Source organism: Rana temporaria, chromosome 2, assembly GCF_905171775.1.
Source record: "Rana temporaria chromosome 2, aRanTem1.1, whole genome shotgun sequence".
NCBI classification, from domain to species: domain Eukaryota; kingdom Metazoa; phylum Chordata; class Amphibia; order Anura; family Ranidae; genus Rana; species Rana temporaria.
The window spans coordinates 230,809,856-230,822,530 of record NC_053490.1 but is presented as its reverse complement, the minus strand read 5'-3'; positions in this window follow the sequence as shown (position 1 = coordinate 230,822,530).

Here is a 12,675-nt window from a genome sequence, read left to right as displayed (position 1 = left end):
AGATATTGGTTTCTAAATATAACCAGATAAAAGGTGCCTGCAGCATCACTCAAGCTTTGACACTGCAACATTTATTTTAGTTACTGAATTACATGAGCTCAAAGTGCTTCCAGTGCTAACACTGGAAAGAACTTTAAAGTTCCCCATTTTTCTATGGGGAAAACATCACTTGTCACTGTGAATTCATGGAAACTGTCAGATAACTGTCAATAATCGATCTTCTACTGTTACTAAATGTTAATAAAAAATACATCTAAAAAGATTCATGTTTTGCTGGAGGGGAAGTACATTCTATCCCAGTGTTTTTATCAAAGGGTCAAATAAGGTTTTGTTCTCTGTTTGCAGATTTATAAGCAGGATGCATGTGTACTACAAGCAAGTGCTTTCTGCCAACAATATAAATTATAATTAGCTGCAGGCATTACTGAAAATGTCAGATGACTTAGAAGATACTAATCAAAGAGTTATAATTCACCAAAACAGAAAAAGAATCCGAATTCACAGAATTTCTTTATTTTTCTATTACAGAATTTTTTTATTGTTGTTCAAAGTCTGTGGTCCAGAGATGAGTAAGGCTCCATGCACACTGGCATAAAAAACATTGCTTCTACAGGAGTTTTGTGTTCTACCTGTAGAAGAAGCTCAATGTTATCCTATGTGTCCATACACATTAGGACTAAAACTCTTCTTAACTCGTCTAAACTTTGAATACAAAATGCTCTATATGGATGTTTTTTACTCCAAAGAGAACAGAAGTTTTTTAAGCCCAGTGTGCATGGAGCCTAAGGCAGTTTAACTAATCCTGATTGTAGAATTTGAATATGGCAAACTGCTGCCCTTAATTCAAGTTCTTTGCAAAAAGGATCCCCCCCAACCAAAAGATACTAGCCCACTATACCAGTTACCTAAACTAGAGTTGTAATAGCAAGAGGGCTGCAAGGGGACAGGTTTCCTATAATGTTGATATCAGCCTGTATGCGTCAAATCAGGCAGCTGCTTTAAGAGGAAGGCAAAGAAAAAAAATCCAAGCACAAATCCAGTTTCACTTGAGCTTACATAAAGCTGATGCCTCTTGTAACAGAATGACCCATGACACCCAGAGACTTTTGAAAGATGAGGGGTACTTCTGTGCCAGCGTCACTAATAACTCTTGGGTCTAGTGTCATCCTGTGCCCCTTTTGGGCATAGGGTGACTGAGAAATATTAATTATAAATTACATGAGATGTGACTGATAACTGATAATTCATATTGCAGGAATATTACAGTTTGGTTTTATGCTGACCCACACCCGGTCAATAAGAGTGTCTCCTTCAATGTGAGGACACATGCTTTTGAGATGCTAATTGAGGCTGTACTGGGGGTGAGGTGGATTTGAGCTTGGTAGACAGCCTGGCTCCTGGATCTCTCATTATGTATGTTAATACTGTTTTATGTGTGGAATGTACTTGTCAACTGTAGTAATTATTAGACATGTGCACAGAATTTTTTTTCGTTTTTTTTTTGTTCTGTTTCGTATCGTTCCGAAGGTTTGTTTCCATTTGTTTTTCGTAAGACGCCCGTTTTCCTGTTCGTTCCCCTTCGTTTTTCGTACGACGAGATTTTTTCGTATTCCGATCGTTTCGTATTTTTGTTACCGTTTTATTTTCGTACATGAGGGATGGTTCGTTATTCTGTTTAATTCATGTTCGTTACTTGTTAGACAATAATTTTCGTGAATTTTAGTCAATGATTTGCATTCTGTGTTTTGGATTCCTTTTTCTGTTCGTGTTTTCGGTCGTGTGTTCGTGTGACATCTATGATAATTTGTTGTGGATGTCATGTGGGCATGCGACTGAAGATACGAACAGAAAAAGGATTTTCGTCATTTTGTACTTTCGTAAATATATCGCGGGATTCGCGGCGCTTTCAACACGCGGCTCATCCATATTAACGATTGTTAAGCCCCATACACTTGGTCAGACTTTTTTAACAACAAACATAAAAACGATCGTTTTCCATTCGTTCTCAGAAAATGTGTTCGTTTTTAAACTCCATCAGAAAACCATTTTTGGGTTCAAAAGTCTGGCCAACTGATCTCCCTTCAGATGAAAATCCACAGAAAAGTTTATTTGGCTTTACTGTACTACTCAGCACAAAAGAGAAGCTGCTTCACTAACTACACTCACTGCCCATTCAAAAAAAACGAAAATTACATCTGTGGCAAAAGATTTGCATTCTGTTGAATCCAAAATACGAACAGAAAAAGGGAATTCAAAATGCAGAGTGCGGGTCTTTTGTTGTGGATGTCATGTGAGCATACGACTGAGGGTGCGAACAGAGAAGGGATTCAAACAAGATACAGAGTGCAAATCTTTTGTTGTGGATGTTGTGTGAACATACGGCTGAGGATACGAGCAGAGAGGGGATTCAAACAGGATACAGAATGCAAATCTTTTGTTGTGGATGTCGTTTGAACATACGGCTGAGGATACGAGCAGAGAGGGGATTCAAACAGGATACAGAATGCAAATCTTTTGTTATAGATGTAATTTTCGTTCTTTTGCCGTTTTCGTTTTGTCGTATTTTCGTCAGATCGTTCGTTCATATTTGCGGTTGTTCGTTATGCGGCTCATTCGTAATCCCGTTGTTTTCGTATTTTGGTGCTTTAATTTTTTCGTATGTACACATTATTCTGCGGGTACGAAAATGAACATTTTCGTACGAAAATAACATTCGTACGAACGGGAATGCACATATCTAGTAATTATGTCAGATCGATGCCAAAATGTCTGACATAGAAATGTGTATTATGCAGGTGAATCACTTATTGTCGGAGACGTAACGGCTGGGGGATAATTAACTCCTCTATGTAATTATCTAAAAGAATGTGATTGAAGCCCATGGAGTGATGTTAGGGGTGGAGAGTTTGATTGTTCCTGTGATTACTGAAACATGCCTTGTAACTGTATATAAACCTGAGAGCTAACCATTAAAGGGTTCATACATTTTGACTCAGAGAACGGAGCTTATCTCGTTATTCTGGGAAATGAAATGGATCATGTCTGCTAGATTGTGAATTGTGTCCAATAAGCTGACGTGGGCGATGGAATGGGAGTATGGTAAACAGTGGTGACCGTTACACCTCTGTTAAAAGGGCTGTAAAGGTTTGTGTTTTTTCACCTTAATGCATCCTATGCATTAAGGTGAAAAAACACCTGGCAATGACGACCCCCCAGCCCCCCTGCTTTACTTACCTTAGCCCGTTTACCTGCTGTGCTCATCCCCCGGCATCCTCTTCTCCACTGCTTCTCAGCGTTGATTGGATAGATTGATAGCAGCGCAACCATTGGCTCGCGCTGCTGTCAATCAAATCCAATGATGCGGCCACCGGGGGCGGGACCGAGACATACACTCTGTGTCTATGGGTGCCGAGTGTATGAGCCGAGGGCCCCATGCCACTAGGGGGCCCCATCAGGGTTGCCAGCCTCAGTAAAACCAGGGACAGTATATAAAAATCTGTGTTTTTTTTAAATTTCCAAGATTATAGCTGCCCCGCCTCTCCAGAACCTTTTTAAGTGTGTGTATGTGTATTCTGTGTGTATGTATACTGTGTGTGTATATTGTGTGTCTGTGTGTGTATACTGTGTATGTATACTGTATGTATGTGTGTGTATACTGTGTGGCCCCATAATCTCCTATTGCCTGGGGGCCCCATAATCTCCTATTGCCTGGGGGCCCCATAATCTCCTATTGCCTGGGGCCCCATAATTTCCTATTGCCCGGGGGCCTCATAATCTACTATTGCCCAGGGGCCCCATGAGTTGTCAGTCTGCCCCTGAATAGAATCCTATACTTTTCAGCATGTGCATGAGATATAAAGCTTTCTAGGGGAACACAGGACTTCAAGGCTTATGATGAACTATTCAGAAATAAAGAAGGAGCTATATGTGGGACATGTAGTGTGATTGGTAAAAAAATGAAGTTATAGGAAAACGTATAATGGCAATCAAAAAGACAGAAGGGTATTGGTAGTCCAAGGAGAAACACATAAGTGAATTTTAGATTGAAAGATCTAAAAATCCAAGGTTGGGGAAGGAAGGTAAGAAGTAAGAAATAGGAAAGAATTGCCACCCATCCTACTGGAGGACAAAGCTCTTAATGGACTGTTTGCGCCATGGAGTAAGGCTTCATGTACATGAGACGATGTTCAACCTCTCCTGAACGAACTAACTTGACAGCTAGAAACCGGCATCTAAAAACATACGTTTAGCCGCGTTTACATGCCGCGTTTGGCCGCATTTAGCCGCGTTTGCATCTAAAAGTGTTTGAAAGAAAAAAAATGTTTTTGTTAAAATGAAAAACATCTGTAAATGAAACACTGCTAAACGCGAGTTACCGGCGCTTTAAATGCCTCTAAACACAGCTTCTGGAAGAATTTTTTTGAGTTCCAGAAAAAGCCTGTAAACTCAACTTTATGACAATAAATGACCCTGTGTACATGTACTGATAAGATACATAGAGGAGAGTTCAGGAGCAGTTGAAAAAATACCCAACTGCTCCTAAACGCCCGCTTACCAGCAGCAGTGTACATGAGGCCTAAGTAAGAAGTCCAAGATTTTTGAATGCTTACAAAATAGATAACATTTTCATTCTACAAACAACCATTTAATATACAGTATGGTGCTTCCATGATATGTAGTTTACATAACATTTTTGCCTGGTATTGAGGTGGTTAAAGAAAGCACATGGCAGGTCCATATGTTAGAATCTTTTTGTCTTTATATGCTTTGTGGTATTTTTAAGCCAAGTTTATCCTTTGCATTTATAGTGCAACCAGACACAAATCAGTTTGCTGACTGTCTCATCTGATGACTGCGGGAAGCCTCTGATCTTTTATGTTAGTAAAGTTAGTGTAAAAGACCAAAGGGAAGCCTTTTAAAGCTAACTGGTATTAGTGAAAGGTCAAAGGATTTGCCAGAAGTCATGTTCCTGGATGTCACATGCCACATAACCAGAAAACTGAGTGCAAAACACGGAACTCCTTTTCTCAGGACCCTATCATTGTCCTAGCTCAACGAATTTTACAAATTTTGAACCAGTTTGCTTTGAAAAAATATAGATAAAGAAAGTTATTAAATATTTCACCGAATAAGTCCTTAAACCAAATGTACATAGAATGGCGCAGCACTGGTAGTGACACTTCTCCACAACCAATGTCATAACAATCTTCACTACGATATTCATAGAGAAAAAAACGCAAAGTGCAACTGTGTTACTTTACTTCAACATGATTTCCACAGCATAAGTTAAGGTTCTGAGAATATCAAATGAATAATCACCACCAAGTGTGTCGATAAGGAGAAGAACACACTTTTTTTATTGTTAAAAACACGTATAAAACACTTTCATATGCTACAAAAAGCTGCTACCTGTGTGACTGGTGGTGTGGCTGATAACGTCAGCATCTGGAAGCTCCTCCCTATTCTATTGTGATGACATACATAGGGAGGAACATTGGGCCAGATTCACAGTCGAGATACGACGGAGTATCTCAGATACTTCGTCGTATCTCTCAGGCCCCGTACTCACGACCAAACATGTCTGCTGAAACTGGTCCGCGGACCAGTTTCAGCGGACATGTTCGATCGTGTGTAGGCAGTAACGGACAGGATTCCAGCAAACATTCGTCGGCCAGACCGTTTCCCAACGAACAACTGTTTCCTGGTCTTGCTTTAAAACAGTCTGCTGGAATCGTGTCCGTCAGACATGTTCGTTCGTCTGTACACAAAAGCAGCGTACAAAAACCCCGCGCATGCTCAGTCCAAATGAGGAGACGGGAGCGCTCGTTCAGGTAAAACTCGCGTTTGTTTGGTATATGGCACATTCGTCATTAGAAACCTTTTATTCTAGCAAGAGAACAATGTCTTAAAAAGGCGCACTAAACCACAGTTTCTTGCCTCGTTTTATTAATTCTTCTCTTGCTAGAATAACCCCGTTCTCTTGCTGATGCAATTTCAATTGAGTTGTCCCATACTGAAATGTCACATTTCTTGCTTGTGATGTAATCCTTTAAAAAGGTTTTCTAGGCCAGACGTGTGTTTTTGTTGGTGGTCCTCCATAATTTTTTTTTGTCATTTTTGTAAAGGAATGTGCATATTTTTTTTTTTTTTGGTGTTTCTAGTTATGTCACCATTTTCTTAAATTTTTTTTTACATGTTTATTTTTTTTTGATATAATTTTTTTTTTTTTTTTGGGTTTCATTTGAGAATATTGAACCATGTTGGCACACCAAATGTCCCCCCCCCCCCCCCAAGGAGTGTGTCCTTTGTAAATGACCCATTGTATATTTATTAAAGGTTTGCTGCCTAATAATCCCCACAGTATAACAAACAATAGACATGTTTTCAAATGAAAGCAAAAAGCCTTTTATTTTGGCAAATGTCATCACAAAAAATAAACAGAACGGCAGCACTAGAATAGATAGCAAACTATATGCAAACTTGCATTTCCAACATGGTGAAGGATAAACTACCAAGCCTCAGGAGGCAAACCCAAAAATATGAAGCAGCAGCACAGAAACAAAGGAACCCAAACTGTGGTAGTCCAAACAATATGTCCTTTATGTGGAAGGAAATGGAAGGCAGAGAATCAACGTTTCCTCCTCTTTCCAGCCTTCCCTCCAGGCAGCCTTCCAGCGGATCTTACACGGGCTCTTGCAGGTGGGGTCGATGTGGCAGCAGGAGGATGGTGTTCCGCAAGCCGGGCCGGGTCACATAGCCCAGTGTCTGGGGTCAGCAGGCCCTTCTGCATCCACCAAAGGACCTGGTTCATCAGGGCCTTTGCCAGCCTTCTCTGGTCCTCCTCCCCTTCATTCAAATCGTGTGCCAAGGAGGCACTGAAGGCCTCTGTGGGGTTGAGGGGGGCCCTCATGATGGCGCTTGCCTCCTGTATCATGCGGAGGCTTGCCTCCTCCACAGGCCTCAACTGCCTCCTTCGGCCTGATGGCCTCACCTGGGGGGGAGAAGACTGGCTGGTGGTGCTTCTCCTGGCCGGGGGGACCTGCTGCAGGCCACTGGGCCCAGCCTCCTCCTGGCTGCCACTGACCCCGGCCTCCTCCTGGCTGCCACTGACCCCGGCCTCCTCCTGGCTGACAGACACGTGAGGATCTGCCACCTCCTGGCTGATCTCGTCTTCCTGTGTGCAAAAAAATGACATTTTTTACAATTTCGCTAAATAAAACCACACTCATTTTCATGTTTTTCGTTTATTATTTTCTGTTCATTATTACTTGAATAGACTCTACTTCTGACCCCTGCAGTTGTCATCCCTGACACCTATTTGTCTGTACACCTTTTTTTGTGCTTTTTCCCAGCTTGGCTTTTCTTTTACAATATCAAATCATTAATCCACCAATAATTATTTAGGTCAGAAATATAGAGGAAACTACTATACCTCCTCATCGAAGAGTGGCAGATCTGCATCTCTGTCAGCCAGGCCCTCTTCCTCCGACTCTGCAGGGCTGTGATCATCTGGGGAATGTCCGCTGGAAGGTAGCGTGGAGGAAAGGTTGGAAGCAAGACTAGACATCGTTTTCCTGCCCTCCATTTCGTCCCGCAAAAAAGCCATCTGTTTGTAATACCACAGTTTGGGTTCCTTTGCTTGTGTTGCTGCTGCTCCCGATTTTTTGCTTTTATTAGCTTTGTATGCTCTTCTGTATGTGCTTCTCAGGTTGGCAAGTTTATCCTTCACCATGTTGGCAGTGCATCCTGGCACCCATGTTTGCATATAGTTTGCTAGCTCCTCTAGTGCTGCCGCTCGTACATCTTTATTACAATATAAAGAGTGTTTTGAATTCCACAGGATGGGCGTGTCCTGAAATTTCTCTAGTAACGCCTCTATAGCTTCCTTAGTTTGTAGGAGGTCCATTTCCCGTTGTGAATTTTGATATTTATTTTTGAGTCTAGATTCGCAAAACATAAATCAAAGAAAAATACATATCTTGATATAATATGTGTCTTCAAATTTATTACCTATATCTAATTACAAACACAGTCTCTCTTGTTTAAACAATGATTGGCAGCTCGGCCACATTGGTTGTACCAAACATTGATTTGCTAGATGCAGAGCCATTGTTAACATTGCAGTAACTATTTTTAATATAGAAAAATAAACAATGATTACAAATGACAGTATTCATCTAGGCACTCTTTCATGTGTAGATCTCATGCCCCTGACAATGGATGACATAAAAGACACTTCCTAATGACCTCTGTACAACCAACACTTGAACAATACTTTGCCTGATCTGAATACACCATTCAAAAACTTGTCAATGAGGTACAATGAGGTACAGCATTGTTCACATCTTTATTTTGTGAGGTGTCCAAAAGCATTTGGACACCAAAATAACATTGTGGTACCCCATAGACAGAATAGCTTAAAAAGGGTGCAACCAACAGCCCAAACCCCCATCCCATGGGTCTACATTTTCTAGGCCTCTGCTGATCCCATTTTTAATTTCCTTACCTTCCTGTCTCTCGCTCCTCGTTTCTCACGCTCGCCTAATTACCGCGTAAGATGCGTAATCACGGCGTGCACCTTTTAAACACTCCGCGTATTTATTAAACCCCGCCCTCGTCACCTTTGCTAGGCCCCTAATCAATGTGTTTAGGAAATATGGCGTTAACTGTGTATGTTCTGGATGCGCTCGAAGATTCTCCGCGTAACCTATGTAAACACGTTGTTTGCATTCTCTACACTCCGCGTATGTATTAAACGCGCCCTCGTCTCCGCCCATGGCGTAACAATTCCTCTTTTCCCCGCCCATAATCTCTGTGGGAAAGGAAAGATGGCGATGTCACACGAGCGGGCACGATGCCCTCATGCCACAAGTGAAGGGACAGAGGCAGGGACGTCCCGATCCAGGCAAAGAAGATACAAAGCCACTAATATGCGGTTCCAGGAAATGGTGGAGTTAGTTTCCATCATGCGGAGGAAGGACTATGATGGTGAATTAGGGCCATACAAGACCCCTAACCGCCGAAAGGCACATATTATGGACAAGGTGGTGAGGAGAATGCAGAGGATGTTTGGGATCACCAGGTCCAAGGTACAGCTGAGGAAACGCTGGTCAGACTTAAAATTGAGGGAGCCACATCAGATGAAGAAGATACTTAAAATTCTGCGTAAAAGTAAGTAAATATATTTTGGGGTTGGGGGGGGGGGTTGATAGTCTGCAAGAATGTGTTGCCATGTATATTTCACCATCTGCCTCCTTGGCCTGCTTGTAATTTTAAATACATGTTGTCATTTATTTTTTTATGACATAAATACCTACATATTTACAAATAGTGTTCTTAGTAAACCACGTAACATCACATAGTTTCTCAGAAAGGCTCGGTTATTCCAGGAACAACACACCTGGACATGGCTCACTGGCCAAAAACTTTGTTTGTAAACATTGTGTAAAAGCTAGTTATAAAAAATAGAATTAGGAGAATGGGAAAGGCAAACAGGATTCATTCTAAAAACAGTGGTAATAAAGCAGATGTTTTCACATCTGCAATGCAGAGCACCTGTGTCTCCCCAAATCAAATTTGGGTTTTGGTAGGGTCTCCCAGAAATACAGTTTAGGGGGGACATCCATGTGTGTCACTTTGCTAAAAAGGGGCAGGATCAGAGCTTGCCATAGAAGTCATTCAAAAATGTAGGTTTGGTGAAAGATAAAAGTAAATAAATGAAAGCCTCTTCTAAGCAATGTGTGCGATTTCTGCTCTCCAATATCTGTGTGCTGATGAGTATACATTTTTTTTGTTGTTATTTAAGGGGAAAGAAGTCGCCAGCATTTGGAGGAGGCAGAGAGGGCCAGACAAGGCCAAAATCTTCCATCTCGCCATGTGGAGGAGGAGGAGGATGTGGAAGGAGAAGAGGATGTGGAAGGAGAAGAGGATGTGGAAGGAGAAGAGGATGTGGAAGGAGAAGAGGATGTTGAAGGAGAAGAGGATGTGGAAGGAGAGGAGGAAGGAAGAAAGGAGGAAGGAAGAGAGGAGGAAGAAGTAATTTTGGACTTAGAATTTCTAGCAGATGAAGGGCAAGTGGCGGAAGAACAATTTGGCGAATTGAAAGAAGGTGGATTGATGGATGAAGGAGGAGTCGAAGATGATGGGGAGGTGGTGGAAGAAGGAGGAGTGATAGAAGATGATGGGGAGGTGGTGGAAGAAGGAGGAGTGATAGAAGATGTCGAAGAGGTGGAAAGGAGAAGCCCATCAGGTCAGTGTCACCCTAGCTTGATTTTTAAAAACATATGTAGATAGGCCTCATCAAATCTAACATTTTTGAATGCCCCCTTTTTTTTTTTTAGGGGAGGAGGATGGTGTGGCAATATTTTCACGTGCAAGTGCTGCTATAATTATTCAACAGGTAATGGAGTGCAGCACTGAAATGCACAATATGCGTGAAAGGATGGTTGTCATGGAACAGAATGTAACAAATGTCCTTTTGGAATGCAGCACGGAAATGGACAATATGCGTCAAAGAATGATGGTCATCGAAGCAAATTTTAAAAATATTATTGACATGATGGGCCGTGTCAAAGACTGAAACACCCCCCCGCCCATCCCCCGCCCCCACAACCATTTTTACTGTTTTAATAATGAATACGCCAAAATTTGAAGATACACACACAGTGTGCCAACATGTGCTATCTGCCATCACAGAATATCTAGTGTCTGTGCTTTGTGGGTCCAACCCCCTCCTCCATCCTCAAGTAGTTGAGAGGAAGGGTTTGCTCCCACAAAACACAGACATTGATCACCCATGATGTCAGATAGCACATGTGGCCATTTGTCTGTTGAACCAATGACATTTGGCGAGTTTGCACGGAATGTGTGTATCTTCAAATTTTGGCGTGTTCCAGTGTGAAAGCACACCATGACTGACTGCTGTTGTGAATTCTTATATTTTTATAATTTTTAAGTTCTTTTGTTTGTTCATTTTCTACATTTTTGGATACTATAAAGTTTAGACCATAAAGAATAAACACCAAAAAAAAGGAAATATATATATATATAGAATTATAAATCTCTATAATCACTTAATTTAGTGAAGTCGAGATTTGACTCCTAAATCTCCCCAACAAATATTCGTTTTTAAAAACACACAAAAAAATGGAAAAAATATATACAACTTAAAAAAATAAAAAAATAAAAAAATTATTATATATTTGGAAAACAATCTAAAAATAGAATTTTCAGATTTCAAAATGTATAAATATTTTTACGAAATGTTTTGGATTTTCGTGAAAAAAATTTAACAAATAAGAAATATAGGTTTTTGGGCCGAAAAAATATGCCGAGAACAAAAAATACAAAGGCGGGAAACACCCCACCAAAAATATTCTATATATATATATATATATATGTAAACAATAAATCGAACTATATTTACAAAACATGTATATATACAAAACTGTGAACTTGTTCAAAAATGTATATTCTTGATAATATTTTTTGTTTAATTACCTGAAAAAAATATACACAAAGTCCAAAAAATATTGTAGACTCCTAAGTACAAAAGCAGGGAGTAATGAAAAAAATATAAAATAATTTTTTTGGTCATGAACAAGCAAAAATTAAAACACTTGACCTCAAAATTTTAAAATGGAGTTGCTTCTTATTTCTAGACTCAATACCCTGTTTGTAGATGAGTGAATACTGTGCAAATGTGGTTATTTACTAAAAGTGGAGAAATCAATTATGCACTAAAATTGCAGAAGTTAGTTAGAGAACCAGGAAGACAGATAAAAAGAGAAAAAGCATTAATGACAAACAACTGTATAAAGTCCAATGGTCTAATTATTTATTAGTTGTGAGAATATTCCTGTCTTTGGGGGCCGAATTAGAAAGAAATATGATCTGGCATAGCAATGGCCCCCCGACCCATGAAGTACTCAACATATTTGTCGCGTACCTCACGAGCTGATTGGGGGGCCAAGCCAGCGCGACCAGTGTCCAGCCCGGGAAGGGGATCTGAGGGTAGTCTTGCCTCAGAACCGATGTCGGGTAGGTACGTCTGGGAGTGCCTGCGTAAAAAGTTGTGCAAAATGCAGCAGGCAAATACAACGGTGTCCAATTTATATTCCGCCAGATGTATCGATGTCCTGAACAGGCGGAACCGGTTGGTGAGTATCCCAAAGGCATTCTCGACTACCCTCCGAGCCCTGGCCAACCGAAAATTAAACACACTCCTCTCTGAGGTGAGGGTCCTCTGGGGAAAAGGCCGCATGAGGTGAGGACCAAGCCCGAAAGCCTCGTCCGCTAGGAACACAAACGGAAGTCCTTCCACATTCTCTTCATCTGGTGGCAATGCCAGACCACCAGCTTGGAGACGATCATAGAAATCAGTCCGTGCGAACACTCCCCCATCAGACATCCGGCCATTCTTCCCCACGTCCACATATAGAAACTCATACTGTGCCGACACCACCGCCATCAACACAATACTATGATAACCCTTGTAATTATAATAGTAGGACCCCGAGTGGGGTGGGGGCACAATGCGGACGTGTTTCCCATCTATTGCTCCACCGCAGTTTGGAAAATCCCACCGCTGGGCAAATTGGGAAGCCACAGACTGCCATTCCTGTGGTGTGGAGGGTAGCTGTGGGGACAAACAAAAAAAGAGATTTAGTACTTTGG